Genomic DNA, 15388 nt, shown 5'->3' with positions numbered 1-15388 from the left:
CTGGGGAGGGGAGGAGGAGGTGCTCCTAAGAGGGGAGTCAAAAATTCTTCTTGACAATGACCACATGTCTGAGGCTCGGCTACTAGTTCACCTGACAGCAATAAGGGTCTAAGAGTCATTAGTCACCACTGCAGACACGCTCCATGCACTTCTCCATGCGCTTTTTTTCCCTGATGAAGGCTGAAAATTAAACAGCATCAGCCACCCTGGTGCTTTCAGCCACATTTTGTCATCTTGCAGGGAAAAGACTGGAGAACTGATGGCTCAAAGGGCTTTGTCGGCATCCCTGACCAAAGGTGGGGAAGGGTCTTCAAGCAGAGAAGTACAGCAAATAAAAAAAGATTAAAAAACTACAACTAAAATCCACCAGGAAATGAGACAGCTGGGAATACCCATAGGGAATTCAGGCTGATCGATACGGAAAGCTTGTGTGACCTGATCCCACGTGGCCTGCAGGTCCCAGTTTACTCTTTCTGTGAGAGACACCCTCTTTCTCTCTCTTCCTCAGCAGCCTCTCCAGTATTTCCCTACCTTTAGTTTCTCTCTGCACCTGATACTGAGTTATCTTAGGGCTCACTTTCCAAGAACTTTCTTCCTGGGGTGCAAGCTACAGGCATGGAAATACAGCGATCATACCATAGCCCCAAACCAAGCAGGGAGCTTGGCTCTGCAGCATCACAGAGGGGAGCGAGGGTCAGAGCCCAGCCCCTGACCCCCAGCCCCCTGCCTGCCCGGGGTGAGACGCTGCGGCCAGGAAGCCTGCGTGCTGCTCTCCCTGCTGACATTCCCACCCGCTTACACATGATAATATCTGAGGTTTTGGCTCAGAGTCACCTGCAATTAGAACAGAACTGGCAACTTTCTGAGGCTAAACTCCAGATAAAATTGGTTGTGAATGAAAAAACAAAAGAGAACAAGTGCTATAAAGTGGAAATGATATATCTGAGAGCTGATCAGGATCTAGAAGAGCGGCGCGGGAATGCTAATGCTCCTCTGTGGAGGATTTGGATATTATGTTTTGGACTGAGTGCAAAACCAAAACATTTTGAAACATAGGCAGGAAGGGAGTGCGGCTCTGGATCTTGGCAGCCAGTCTGCTTGCCAAAGTGTCCTGCAGCCACAAGCCATGGAGACACCCTGGGGCACTGTGCCTGTCCTAGACCTACTGACTCTGCGAGGCCAGCGGCTAAGTACAAACCCAGCGTCTCAGCCTTGCCTTGCTTGGTATTGTCACCCAAGCATGCTGGCAGGAGCAAACGGGCTCACTGGCAGGGCTCTGCAGAGATCCCCGCCTGGGACCTTCCAGCCTCTCTCCTCATGGGGCTGCTTCCCCGTGCCAGCTGCATTCTGGACCCTCAAAAGCCTTTTGGAGCAGAGCTGCAGCTTTGCTTTTCTGACAACTCTTCAGTTTTTCTGTTTTCTAACCCAGCACCCTGGATCACCTATCCCCCCGTATCTCTGCCAGGCAAATTAATCCTGCGGTCCCTATTTTTCAATGGAAAAACATGGGCATAGCAAATCACAGCAGCCTGCCCAGGGCCAGACAGAAGATCTGCCCTATTGAATCCAGGTCACGCAGTTCCTCAACCAGGGCCTAAATTGCTGGATCATCCACTCCTCCATCCACAGCTGTCCAGGACAAGAGTTTTCTTCCAGAAAAGATGGTAAAAGACTCACTGGCCCCAGCTGCATTTCATAAGTGTCTCTGCCAAGCTTTTCTGCCCCATTTATGAGGGCCCAGGCACGCTTTATAAAATATCAGATGGAGATGTCTGAGATAAAGCCATTTCATTTTGTACTGCTCAGTAGAGTACGTGATTTGGCTGCAGAGGAAAAGCAGTGCGTATTTGCAAAAGAGTTCTCCTATCTGTCTAACCTAGACATCAGTCATTGTAAGTAATTGTTGTATTACTGAGAGAAGAGCGGATCCTTTCACTGTCGGAGCAGCCATACTGTTTTTGAGGAGAGCTGCCCTCTCCAAGGAAAGCCGCGACAGGCCGGATTGGAGCCTGGCTGCCATGCAGAAGTTAAACCAGATGAGCTGTGTCAGCCCAGTGGAAGGCAAATGCATGGTAGCTGCTCCGAAGGCCCCTCTTCCCCTAGATTTGTCACTGACTGCGTCGTTATCTGCAAGGGGGCAGAATGTAATCAGAAACACATTTCTGAGTGAAGGACTGACCTCTGCAGAACCACCAGGAATTTCTGAAGCTGTACAGCTGTGCAAGTGCCTTCCCACCTCTGCGCGGCAGAGCTGTGCCCGCTTTCCTTGCAGTGCTCCGAGCTCTCACCTGGTGCTGGGCAGCATTTCTTTCCACCTTAAATCCATGCACTGTGTTTGAAATACAGCTGTGGAGCACTGAGATGTTTCAGAAGACGGCAATTTTATAGAGTCGGAGAGAATCAGTTGAGAGAGTCAGAGGCTCCAAGCTCAACCCTTCCCTACCCCAGCATCTCCCCCAGGTATTTCGACATAGAGTTCAATACCATGTGTTTGGCCATTCACTGCTTGCCTTCCAGAAAAGCACCCCCTCTTGATTTGAAGAAGCCACAAACGCAAAAATGTACACATGACCTTGTTCTGATGATTAATTATTCTCACTGGTGAAAAGAAAAAAAAAAGTGCCTGATTTTATATTTATTTGTCTTCAGCCTTCAGCTATTAATTCTTGTTCTGCCTTTCCACTCGAGATTAAACAGCCTTTAGCACCTGCTATTTTCCTTCTGAAAAGGTGCTCATCCGCTGTAACCAAGTCACCTCTCAGACTTTGTTTTCGTAAGCCAGATGGACTGAGCTGTTTAAATATTTCACGCTGTTCAGCTTGGAAAAAATGTAATCTTCCTTCCCCCCACCTCCATTTTTAAAAGTGTGGAGTTGACCCCAAACATGGGCCAACAGGCAGGGCCTAGCATCAGTCCCACCAGCATGGCACAGTGCCAGAATCCCCTCCTTGCTGTTCCATGCTGATCCTTTTCCAGGGCCCAAGGGGAACCCTAAGGCCATCCCAGGACACAGTTCCCACTCCAACACTATTCTTGTGAAGGCAAAAACTCGCTTTGGGGTCAGGTCTGCAAGAGCTCTGGAGACTCTGGCCTCGGTCTCCAATGGGAGCAATAGAGGAAATTCTACAGAAGCTACTAACAGCCTCGAAATGTAGTTCATTTCCTGCAGAGTATTTTATTAATATCCCATGAACAGCCACATTCTCAGAAACGTGCAGTAGCCCCAGGTGCTCAGCACTGCAAACCTCTCAAAACCTGGCTGCAGGGCGCAGTCTGGAGGGTGCTGAACAACTTCACGGCTGGTTGCGGCAGCGGGCGCCGAGGTGCTCAGCACCTCCGAGGCTGTGGCCCTCAGCTGTCAGTCAGAGCGAAAATCCCTCCTGAAGCTAAACATGTGACGGGCCGTGCCCGCAGGCAGCGTTTGCGTGCAGAGGTGATGTGATCCGCACGCCTGCTCCTGCCAGCAAGCTGATCGCGCTTGCGATGGGTCTGGGCAATGCACTTGCTCGGTGAAGCACCTCTTGGCTCTCTGGGAGGGAAACATGCCTTGCGGTCTCCCTCCATGCACCAACTTCAGGCTCTGAGATGGAAACCCTGGGAAGGATTTGCTGGCATACCGATGACAGGAGCTTACTACGGCAATTGCTGATAAAACTTCACAAAATATGAGCTATGCTTTCTTTACACTCTTTCAGCTTCATTTTCAGGACTACATATAAAAATCAAGTGCAAAAATTCTTTACACTAAAACTATAAGGTTACTAACATAACCAGAAATGGAATAAAAACATTTAGTCAATGCTTTGTTTCCTTATTTTGTTCTAATCTGCTTGATTTTTCCCTAAACCCACTCACAAACTGATTTCACTTTAGGAGAAAGGATGGATCAGTAGTTCTAATGAACATGTTCGTTTTCCAGTGAATTGAGGTCACGGTGGCATCAGGGAGCAGGTGAGCCGAATGTATGGGTTTTCTTCTCATTTTGCAAGTAAGGGCAGGCCTCACAATTCTCGTGCATACATAAATCCCATAACTGCCTGTGCACCTCATACACGGGATTAAAACCTTTTCAAGGTGAGAAGTTGTAGCCACAATGCTGTGGTTGGAAAGCTGAGTCTTCACCTGGCATTGGGACAATTTACTCTTGAGTTCCTGCTCCTGACAGCTGGCTCTACGCTCTGCTATGATGCAAGTGGAGTATTTTCAAAAGCACTCCCAAATTTAAAACTTCTATTTTAATATCCAAAATAAGAAACAGCCCTTCCAAAACACTCGGCACCTAGCAGTGCCCCTTTGAAAATCCCCATAGCCGGTTCCATGCTTTTTTTGTAATGTCTGGCAACTTTCTGTCCTGCCCAACTGCTGGGCAATAGCTCTTGTGACTTTTTTGCAGCTACGACAGTATTTGCTTGTTTCTACCCCAAGGCTCAGCTGCCGGATCGAAACCCTGAACAGCAGAGCACCTTGCTGCTCTTCGTGGTTACTGGGAAACACCTAAAAATGCAAACCAAACATATCCTAAAGGCTCAGATGCCAAAAGGAAGATTATGTTTTTAAACTCTTGATTTTTTGGCCTGCTGCACACATTTTGATCACTGAGGGTTTTGCAATTATGCAAATGGCTGACGAGCCCTCTGAAGCTGTGGCGGAGCTTGAGCACAGCCCGATATCTGTAATAAAATCCCGTGATGACTTAGGAGTGCCACTTCAGGCAAATACCCCTTTCCAAGATAAAGCGCAATACACTATTGCAATAAGCTGGGTTCTTTTCATTCTTTCGCCTTCCCGATGTTTGGCACAAGTCCAAATCCTCTCTGTTCTCCACCCACCCATCAGACATATTCTGCTAAATATCCTGTCCTCTTGTCGTTTTGGCAAAAAATAAACTATGCACGAGAAAGAATTATGCCTGTGAGGCTCTCATAAAAAAATTCCTGTGAACGATAAATCAAAACAAAATAATAATTATCACCAGCCACAGGACCACATTTATGTTTCTCATATTTTCCTCTTACTTTTCATAGATTATCAAGTCTACACAAGAGTGAGAAACAGATTTTCCTAAGGATATTGATACACCAGTAATCTCCAACTCTGAAACCGAAGCCCTCCTTGTCTGCAAGAGACTTCTCTACGCTACTTACAGAGAGGGTTGAAATTTTCTCTTAGAATTAGAAACGGTACATTTCTGTCTCAGAAACAAGATGCCTTGTTTTTTCCTATGACTACATAAATCTTGTACAGTCCCTGTTCTACCTTCTGACGTGCATTTAATAAATAACACGTACTTATAAAGTGATTTTTCTTCTTAGACTCTCAAAGGCATTGGCACATACACACATACTTTGTAGATGGGTAAACTGAGGCACAAGGGACTTGCCCAAATCTGCAGCATGGCTGGGTACACCTGGCCTCACCCAGCAGGTGTACGGCCCCCAGGGAGCAGCGCTGGCACAGCAAACCGGGATCAGGCTCAGGGATGTTTTCCCCTGGGACCACCGAGCACAGGGAGCACCCAGCCCCGCAGGGACAGTGCCCGGCACAGAGGTCTCCTCCAGCCATGCCGGGGGTGAGGAACACGAGTGGGTCCAAGACAGGAGCTTCCCGCTCCTGCAGCATTCGGCTGGATGAAGAGGGAAGGGCCGGCAAGCCCACCTCTCCTCCCAGCTGGCCAGGCGCTGCCCAGTTTTTGGATGCTGAGCTTCAGAGCAACATGGACCAACTGGACCGAGCAGAGAGGCTTAGAAGGAAACGTTCAGGAAAGAAATGTTGAAGGATTCAGTATGGTTCAGGTTAGAAAAGAGAAGAAAAGAAAAGGAAAAGCAATGCGCTTTTCCCAGCTTTGCAAAGCACTAATGGCTCAGAGTAGCTGAAGCAATTTGGAGCTGTGCTGTCAGCTAAGGTGTAACCTCACCTTTCTTTCCCCAGCAGCCTTGGAACTTGAACAGAGTCAAATCCTCTGAAAAGACCAAGAGCAGATGGAATTAATGTATGAAACCCCACCAAAATAAAGGTGTATGGGCCTTTTCCTAACACCTCAGAGGAGCTCAGACAACCACCAGCCTTTGCCTCAGCACCTATCAGCTTAGTCCCGCTCCGACAGGCAGGAGGAGTTGGGCCTCAGCGTGCTCTTACAACAGCGATTAGGTTCATTAGAGAGCAATTAATACTTTTACTTATCAGCAAGTTTCAGAAGGTTTTTTAAAATCAGTTTCAAAATACATTCCGCCATAGGAAAAAATACCATGATCCTACGCTTTTGCTGGATTGCAGCATTTCTGGAACTTAACTGCTGTGTGAAAAAAAAAAAAGAAACACTTGCAATTGCAATCAAATTCTCTGAAAAGGGGCACTAAAATAATAGGGGTTTTATGAGCTCTTACTGTCAGGATTAAGTAGGAAATGATGGCAATGCTTTTTATGCTAATACCTCAACTTTTGTGTTAATGCGTTAGCTATGCTAGTGTCAAACAAAATCCTGATTACAAACTGATGTAACATGAAAAAGGTGCACCATGGCGTGAGCAGCCACTGCAGGCTCTGCGTACAGATGAGCCTCGCTCCCCACACAAGCTGCAGTAATTAATGTGTAGCAATACAGTTAACAAAAGATAATTCAAGACATGTAAGATTTACAGAGAGAAACATCACGCACCCAAGCTGTGGCAGGGATGCTCCAGCGTGTCCGCCCTGCGAAATGGAGCGTGGTACAGAGACCTACACTGCCAGTTCTGTTCAGCACAGAGCAGCACCTCCAACGCCACGATGCGCTGCGCACGAGCATGCACGAGCACTGCATGCAAACAGTAGACCCCGAGACTTATCAGGCTAATGCAACCAGATTGCACCCAAACGCAGGCTGGTTTACATCCAGCGGCTTTAGGTATTGCTGCAGAACGCTCTCCTACTCAGCTGGTCAGCGGCTATCACAGCTTGGTCCCTCTGACAGAGGGACCTAAAATCTTATTTATGCTCAGTGTCTATTGAAGAGAAGTACCGAGGAGAAAACCAAGCCCTCTGAAAGCATCCAGGGAGGATGGCTAACCTGTTCTGAGTAAGCCCGGGACACTCGTGCCTTGTCCCCTCCTGACCACGTACCTGGCTTTGCAAATGCCTCTGGAGCATTAGTTCTCTGCCTTCCTGCTCTCTCTGCTGGCAGAAACTCATCCCCAATCAGCTGATGTGGAAGAAACTCCACAAATGACATTTCAATTTGCTCTGACTCTGTAAGTTTTCTGCGTAAGTTAGGGCTAAATACTGATTGTATGAATTGACCCAAACACTTCAAAGATAGGAAAAGCAAACACTGAGAGGGAATAAACTTTCTTGGCTCTCTCATAGACTTAGAAACAAATGCTATTAATTTTCCATTAATAGCTTTGTAGGCCAGCATGGCTGAGAAAAAAGGGTGTCTGCACAAATGCACATTGCTAACGTGGGGCCCACTGGTGGTCCATATAGCTATTCCATGGACTATCTTAAACCTCTTCTTCCCCATTAACGTTTTCATATTTAAAAAGGGAAGATGCTGCTGCTATAACAAGCAGCGTTGTGGTTAAAAAAAAAAAAAAGAAGCCATAATACTCTTCCCTTTAAGAAGAGCAGGAATACAATGCAATATACGACAAACCCAGGAATAATAAATAGCATGGTCTGTAAAAATGTGAGTTGTGGAGAACTCTGCTGCAGAAGAGGCAGTGGGACACTGAGTTGGGACCCAAACGTTATCATTGGGTTAATCTGATACCACTTGGCAGTGCAGGGTGTTGCTGCAGGACGGAGCGAGCGGGGCGTGCTGGGTCACAATACGTGTGGAGGGTCACGGACTTTAAGGCCAGGCTGACATGTCACTTGGGCCAAAGAGCTCATCCTGTGAGTTCTCCACCCAGTCAGCCCGGCAGGGCGTTAGGGGAAAACGGCGAAGCACTTGTACATGGCGAGCCTATTAGTTTTATTTTCATAACTACAGTTTCCCAAATATAAAAGCCAAACAAGCATATCACAGGCCTGGCAACATGAGCCACAATCTTGGAATGTGACTGCATGGTAATGTCGAGGGCAAGTTTCTAAACACTCCCCACCCTTCCCTGAGAAATGCAAAGACACAGGCTATTAAATAATCTCTTCATTTTAGTAATTTAGTTGCTGTTTGTACAGTGCTTTGAACGTGCACAGTGCCACAGCACAGAAATGCTAAGTACTGTGTTATTTAGCTGCAAAGCCTGTGGTAATCCCTCATTATGAAATAATAATTAATCATCATCATTTAATTCAAGAGCTGCTCACCCCCACCCCCACCCAAGCCCTACAGGCACTGACCAAACTCTCTCCCGCAGCACGTCTGGACAGGAGAGGTTGGCTAGGGATGCAAACTTCAGCTATGAACTTTCCCAAAGTTCAGGGCTGTGCCTACCCGCGCGTCTCACCCAGCCCAGCGGAGGGACAACGCTTCCTCATCTCCAGCGGAGGATCAAAGCTGCGGATCCACCCAGCCCAACTGTTCCCATCATCCTCACTAGTCCAGAGAGGGAAATTGAGACATTCAAAGGGCAACTGAGGATATCAAGAGGTTGCATCTAAAGGAGCTCTCTCTTTCCACGAGGCACAGAGTTCCCGACTCAGCCATCTCTGCTGTATGTTTAAAGATGGGTCAGATCTTCTGGGCTTCCCTCCCTGGGGGCAAGGACTGTCTGGTTCTCAGTGACTGCCCAGAGCAAGGTGAAGGGCACTGGGAGGCTGTTTGGTTTCAGAGCTGTCTTGATTAAAAGCAATTTGATGTTTAGAGTATCACAAAATAGGACAAAAATATAGTCATGGCTGCTGCAGGCAGAAGAGAGAACAGCCTGGACATGTGGGAAGCCAGAGGGGACATGCTACAGCAACACTGGGATGTTGAACTGGTCCCCAACCACTTCCACTGGCCGTAAAGCCTCAGTGCACTTACAGCCCGGGTGAGCAGCGGTCAAATGAAGAGGTGACAGACAGGACTTAGTCATCAAAGAGAAAGATGCAGGACCCTCCTCCTGCCTGGGGCCCTGAGCTCTCCCCAGCAGTTACAGTGCAGACGGTAAATGTCTAATGTGAGTGCGAGACCTCTTTCCCCCCATCCCACCTCTTAAAAGACCCGAGACTCTCGCCAGACTTGGGGATGTCATACGATATATTGTTTCAGAGCAGATGTAGATGTAGATGTTCATGTACCAGTTGAGTGGAGATGTACATTCCTACGTGTGTTTGGAGTTTGGGCCTAAGTGTCCTAAATTAACTTGCACAACGTAACCCCCACAGCATTACAGGCGTCCCTACAGCCAGCAGGTCTCCCGCCAACCCTCATCACCTTGGAAAACCACCTCTCGCCCTTCACCCAAAACATCACCAAAGAGATGTCCGCAGCTGCTCCGACCTACTTTAAAGCTTTAATAAAACTACAGTGAAAAATATTGTGAGATGGTTCATTTTCCGTCACGCTGTCTGTTGAGAACACAGAATTAATCTCCTAGATACCAAAATAAGGACAAGCTTAGGGTAAGCAAAGTTATTTCTGAATGCCAAATAAACATGAGCAAAGTTTCCTGTACATCCTCGCAAATAAGCAGCACTCACCAAAGCTGCTAGGTTAGCAATTTGTCATTAAACTGACCAGTAAAAAGGAATGGTTGTGGGTGGGGATGGCTGCGATGAAGGGTCATTTAGACACACCACTACTGGTAATCCTTTGGTATGAGAAGAGCATGGGAGAGTCCGAAACCTTGGTCTGCTGGAGGGTGCAGTACCCAGAGGCGGAGCTCCACTGATGTTGGCTCTTCACCTGCAATAACTGCACTAAGTCTCGCTGTGCCACTGCTAGGGTTCAGGTACGTTTTAAGAATTAATTTTCTCAGTTAAGCTTTTCTTTTGTAACTACATTTCCAACTTTGTGATCAAGCAGCTGATTTTTTTTTAATGCAAATTAAATATATTCTAATTTTAGGTTAGCTCAATATTTAATGTGGAACCACTCCCGGTTCCTGGAGGTAGCAAACCTAAATAAATCAGAATTGCTGACATGCCCCTTTAAGCTTCTGCAGCTGAGCTAGGAACAGCGGGAGCACGAGTATCAGGCTGCACCAGGTAAAGGGAGACTCACGCCCCTTAGCAGCTGTCACGCACTACTTTCTGGCACGGAGCAGACAACAGCAGGACAACAGCCTGTGCTAGCAACATACCCTGTATCGCCACCTCTATTTCGCTGAAGCATTACAGTGAGGTTTTCATGATACTGTGAGCAAAAATAATGCTAACAAAAATCTGTGCAGGATGTATTAAATAGCCTGAAATCACTTCGAAGGCACAGAGTACAAACAGATTTTTTAAGAGGGAGAGATTTGGGGAGTTTTTGGAAGTATCCTGGACAGATGTATTCTTGTGCTTTTGGTTCAACAAGCTTTTCACTATTCTTTTCCAATAGCCTGGAAGAAAATGTAACACCAGCATTGGAAAGAATTCCAGAAAACACTGGCAGCAAGTTGGATTAGCTATTCACTCTTGCAGGAGAAGGCATCCTGAAATTCAGGATATTTAAGCCCCAAGTAGATCAATTAATATGAGAAATAAGACATTCATTTCTAATTGTTATTCACAACTGGAACAGGGGTGGCTGCTCCATCACTCACACTGTTAAAATGCAGAAGTGGAGATCTTTCTGCACTAGAGCAGGGGAGCTGCTACATGACCATAGATATGGCTGGATTTCTTGCCAGAGCTGAAGACCTTCGGTCTGCAGTTACAAAGCAGGTCTCTTCTGCCCCTAAAATCCAATTAAATTCGACCAGGTCCAAATCCATGAACCTGTTCAATACGCTCTAGATTTACACCAGCACAAAGAAGAATGTACTTTTAAGCCCTCATATTTAGATTTTGACTTTCTCATAGGAAAACAGACAATACCAAAACAGTCAGACAACTTTCTTTTCAGGGAGCTGATGACTATTAGTGAGATTCTTTCCAGGTTATCTCTGCTATGCATCCAGCTCACAAACTGGGACTCTCGTTGTCTTTCTCTTTGCTCTTCAGCAGGTTTCCATTCAAATCAGGTTGTTTGCCTCTCAGCCATAGATATTTCTGCAAAGAACAACTTTCAGACGGGCTGACGTTTCCAAAGTGCTTGGAGGGACAAGTCTGCCCATGCTGTTCTGTAGCCGTGACACAGTATAAGATACTCACCCAGAGGGAAGGTTTTTCTACTGAAAAAGGAGTTAGAAATAGATCCTTTTACTTATGTCACAGCTTCTTGACAGTAAAAGATGAAGAAGTGGGATATAGAGGGACACTGAGGAAGAATGGCTTCACCGCAGAACTTTCCTGCAGCCAAGACTGACAGTGGGTTCACCAAGGAAAAGCAAACAGCAGTTTCCAAAGCACACAACCCTGTTTTCGTCCTACAATGGCAGCAAAACTGTCTCCAGCTGGGAAGACGGGAGGAGGACGATGAGGACCTGGACTGTGTCCCTGACTGAGCAGTGGTGTTATCCCAGACAGGTCATGACAAACATCTCAGCCTCAGTTTACGCATCTCTGGAAAAGGTGTGGTGATAGTTTGCCATGTCTGTTAAGATTTACAATGGACAGACTGGCAATATTAAAAGTACGATCAGAGAGAGCTGAGATGCTCCCTCCTTTCTGCTTACACCAGCCAGGTTTGACAACCCAACGGGCAAGAGACAAGATGGCACAAACCAACTGCAGGAGCTGAACCAAGAGCCACCCACTGGAACCTGATTTTGCTCTCACTTATATGGGTACCAAACCCATGTGGCAATGGAATCACATCATTTTAAGGAAGAAGTGGAGCACAATTTTTATTTTTTGAGAGATTAGTGATAATTAGAAGTATTTTAGAGATTTCCCTCTTTGTTACAACATTTTATTTTGAAAGATTATGGTCACATTTTGCCAAGATCAGTAATAAACTTCAGTGTTTCATATAGCATAATGAAATACTAATCACAGTATTTTGCCCTTGCATACCCATTGAATGAACAGCCGCTCTCCAAAGCTCCCTGGTGATTACACCATTTCATTGGCATCTACCCTTTTAAAAAACACTTGAGCAAATAAAATAAAAATTGTGCTGTAAGTGTCTTCTCATCAGAAACCACAGGGATCTTACACTGCAGAAAGAAAAAAAGTCTTTCCTAGTGCCTGACAGCAAGTTGCATTCTTTGCCGAAGGGAGGTCAAGAGGTGACCTTGCCCCTGCCCGACTTCCTGATCCTCCCGGCTGCCAGCGCCGGGCCTGGGAGCCCTGGGCCGCGCCGGGCTTCCTCGCAGCGCCGCCACTCAGCGCAGCCGGCACCAACATGGCCTGGCAAGGCTGGAGGGAAAAGGAAGCTGCTCCTATTCCCACAGCCTGTTGTTTGTTTTTAATGGTAAACAGCAACTCCATCACTGCATCCCACAGGTCCCAGGGAGCAGCGGCACGGGCTGCGCAGGTGCCACCCCAGCTGCGACGCTGCGGAGGATCAGCCAGCGCTGCAGTGGGTGCCTGCGAGGGGTGGGACAGGACGTCAGCCCTCGGGTCTTACCCCAAGGCTGTTTGCTTAGTACCTGGTCTTTTAATTTCTCTTCCTTTGCTTCCTAGCCTCGTAGAAAAGAGATGACACGTGGCGTTGTATACATCAGGGTTGATTTTTGGTTTATTAAATAATTAAGTGGAAGTCACTGGAGATTCTTGGATAAATGGTATAAAGCACCATCATTACAAAAAGAAAAAAAATCCAGTAAGTCATAAAAGACAGAATGTACTAATGGATCTACATGAAGAATTTGAAAATTGGAGGACTCATCAAAGTACGCATCTTTGTAGAAAAAATCTGAACAGGAAAATAATTGAAAAAGTTCAATTTAGTGCCCAGTTCAGGGAAGCATCTTTACCCAATAAAGAAGCCTAAATGCTTGTATAAATAAGCTACATGTGCACTTAAAGGATCTTCTGACTCACAAATTACATTTCATTTATAGGAAAAAAGCATTATCAGTTCCATTTCACTACAGTGCTGGAGACAGACGAGCACCCTCGCTCATGGGATTGTAGCCTTCCTGATACTCATTTGGGCCTGAACTGAGAGCTGCTGCTGGATGGGATAGTGCAAGGTCTTCAGGAAAAGCTCAGTGGAAGAAGGTACACAACCAAAGCACATCATTTGCGTGACGCACAAATCCAAGCTCTTTTTTCTAGTTGCAAACACGCCACAGAGCGGAGGCAGCAGCTGATCAATGCACTGTCACTGTTTGTATTACAGTGGCCCTCATGGACATCTCAGTCCTTCGGCAAGAGAATCCTGGCAACACAGGAAGAGTCAAACTCCACCGCAAATATTTTTCTCCGAGCAACCAGGAGCACAGACAGTTCCTTTTGCTTCCGAGGAAATGTCTGTGAGGGCACAGCATCAGAGATATGCAGGAAGCTCCACACCAGATCCAACTTGTCTTTCTCATGTTAATCACTTGTCTGTCATAACATAACAGGTAATTCTCATTGTACAAGCAGGCACTTGGAAGACAAAGGCAGTCAGCTGTCCATGAGGCTTAAAATGACTGGCAAACACAGAAAATCATCGAATCTGAGACAATTATGTGCTAGTCTGTGCGTTAGCTTGGGGTTCCCCTTTTGAGAACCTGGCCTTCAGAAGCATTGCAGACTTCTTTTGCAAAAACAAACACATTTTGCTAAATAAACCAGCGCTGACCTGGCTGTATCATGAATTCTTTGAGCTTGAAATTCTTTAATACTCTCTGGCTTTATGGGAGCTAATTTTTTTGCACAGGGCTGTAGTCATACTGCTGTCTCACCTGACACACAGCTTCTTGTGAGAACAAATATGTTCTTCCCAGATGACTTCTGAAAATGAAAGGTCAGAGGAGTTTTGCAGCTGAGGTTTCCAGCACATGGAGCAGTATGGAAGACTGCAGCCTCCTCAGTTTTTCCAAATCATCACTTGCTTCCAGAAGAAGGGAAGAAATGATGAAAACCATAACTAACTCTCCTAGCTTCTTGCAAGGCTGCCTGCCCCTGCTCTTCTCTGCAAAGCTTCGTTTGCCGCAGGTCTGGCCAAGCTTTAGCTGATGCCACGCAGTAACAAGAGATGCACAGGTGCACTGGCGAGAGAAGTCTATTTTATGGCCACATCCACACTGGCACTGACCGGCATTAGATAGGTTATATCCACATCCCACGGCAAAAGTTATTATACGCTCACTTGAGGTTACTGCTGTGTGTTTGATTCTGCTCTATATAGCTATTGTACCCTTAGGATTTAAATTGTCAAGCAAAGAGCCTGCTCTCTATTTTCTTTGCTCTCCTTCTGTGTCTGCTTTACATACTGATGGAGGATTACCGAGGTCTTACCTGCTTGTCAGGCAGCTATTCCACTAAGTACTAACTGTATTGTTCTAAATCTCTCACATTTCTTGACTAAAATTCAATTTACTTTTTTTGTCACAAGAACCACATGTCTGATTGTCCTGGGCTCATTCTCTTTCTCTGGTTTTCCTTGCCTTTTCAAAATGATAAGCTTGCAGAAAAGCTTTAACTGAGCTAATGGAAGGGGAGATTGTTGGTTTTAAGGCAGATGTGTGTCTAAGAGCATTTTGGCACAGTAAAAGGAAAAAAAAATATAGCCAAAGCAAAGGCTTCAAAGAAAGTCAGTCTCTGCTGTCTTTATTCTGCATGCTACACAGCAGTTGGTGTTTCGCAATGGCACGGAGCACAATGACCACGTATAATCACTTCTTTCTCTGTACATCTATTATGCACACCCCCCTCACACCTTAGACCCAGTAGCTTTTAGGTCCCCTTTACTAATGTACACCCTCTTCTGTCACAGGATAGTCCCTGGGTGCCCCAGCTCTTGGTGAATGTGGGTGGGAAGAGACCCAAAGAGCAGCCAAGACATCTCTGGATCACATGGCATACAAAAGGAATGGTTTGTTAATGGGTAATGACGGCAAGGAGAGAGGAAATCTGGGGCCAACATCTTAGCCAGGGCTGAAGCCGCAGTAGGTGTCTGCGAAGCAGCGGGGGGACATGAGAGGGAGGGTGCCTGGCCAGGGCTCAGTGACATGAAGGGGCTGGAGAGTGGCCCTCCCTGGGCCTGCTCCCGTCCTTTGCAGCTGCCACGGCCGGCTTAGGGTTTCTGAGCTAAGGCACTCCGCTCGGGGGAAGGGGAATGGGTGGTGTGGAGGCAACTGCCAGGGCAAAGGGGAGACGAATATTTCATTTGTTCCGGGGCCTGAAATAGCTCTTAGCAGCCCTGAGTGCGAGAGTCACATTGCGAGGGGGGGATGTGGGTGCCAATTTGTCAGCAAAGCCGCCTCAGAGTTACACCAAAGATTTATGAGTGTCTGGATGG

The 15388-nt window shown here is 46.6% G+C and overlaps 1 protein-coding gene across 1 annotated transcript in view; it reads right to left on the bottom strand.

The window, feature by feature from the left end:
• Nucleotides 1-15388, bottom strand: part of TBX1 (T-box transcription factor 1) — a 132361-nt gene that overhangs the window by 94503 nt on the left and 22470 nt on the right. The window lies entirely within an intron of this gene.

This window comes from Chroicocephalus ridibundus, chromosome 13, assembly GCF_963924245.1.
Source record: "Chroicocephalus ridibundus chromosome 13, bChrRid1.1, whole genome shotgun sequence".
Taxonomy (NCBI): Eukaryota; Metazoa; Chordata; class Aves; order Charadriiformes; family Laridae; genus Chroicocephalus; species Chroicocephalus ridibundus.
The sequence above is the reverse complement of the archived record's forward strand: the minus strand, read 5'-3'. Positions and strand labels throughout refer to the sequence as shown.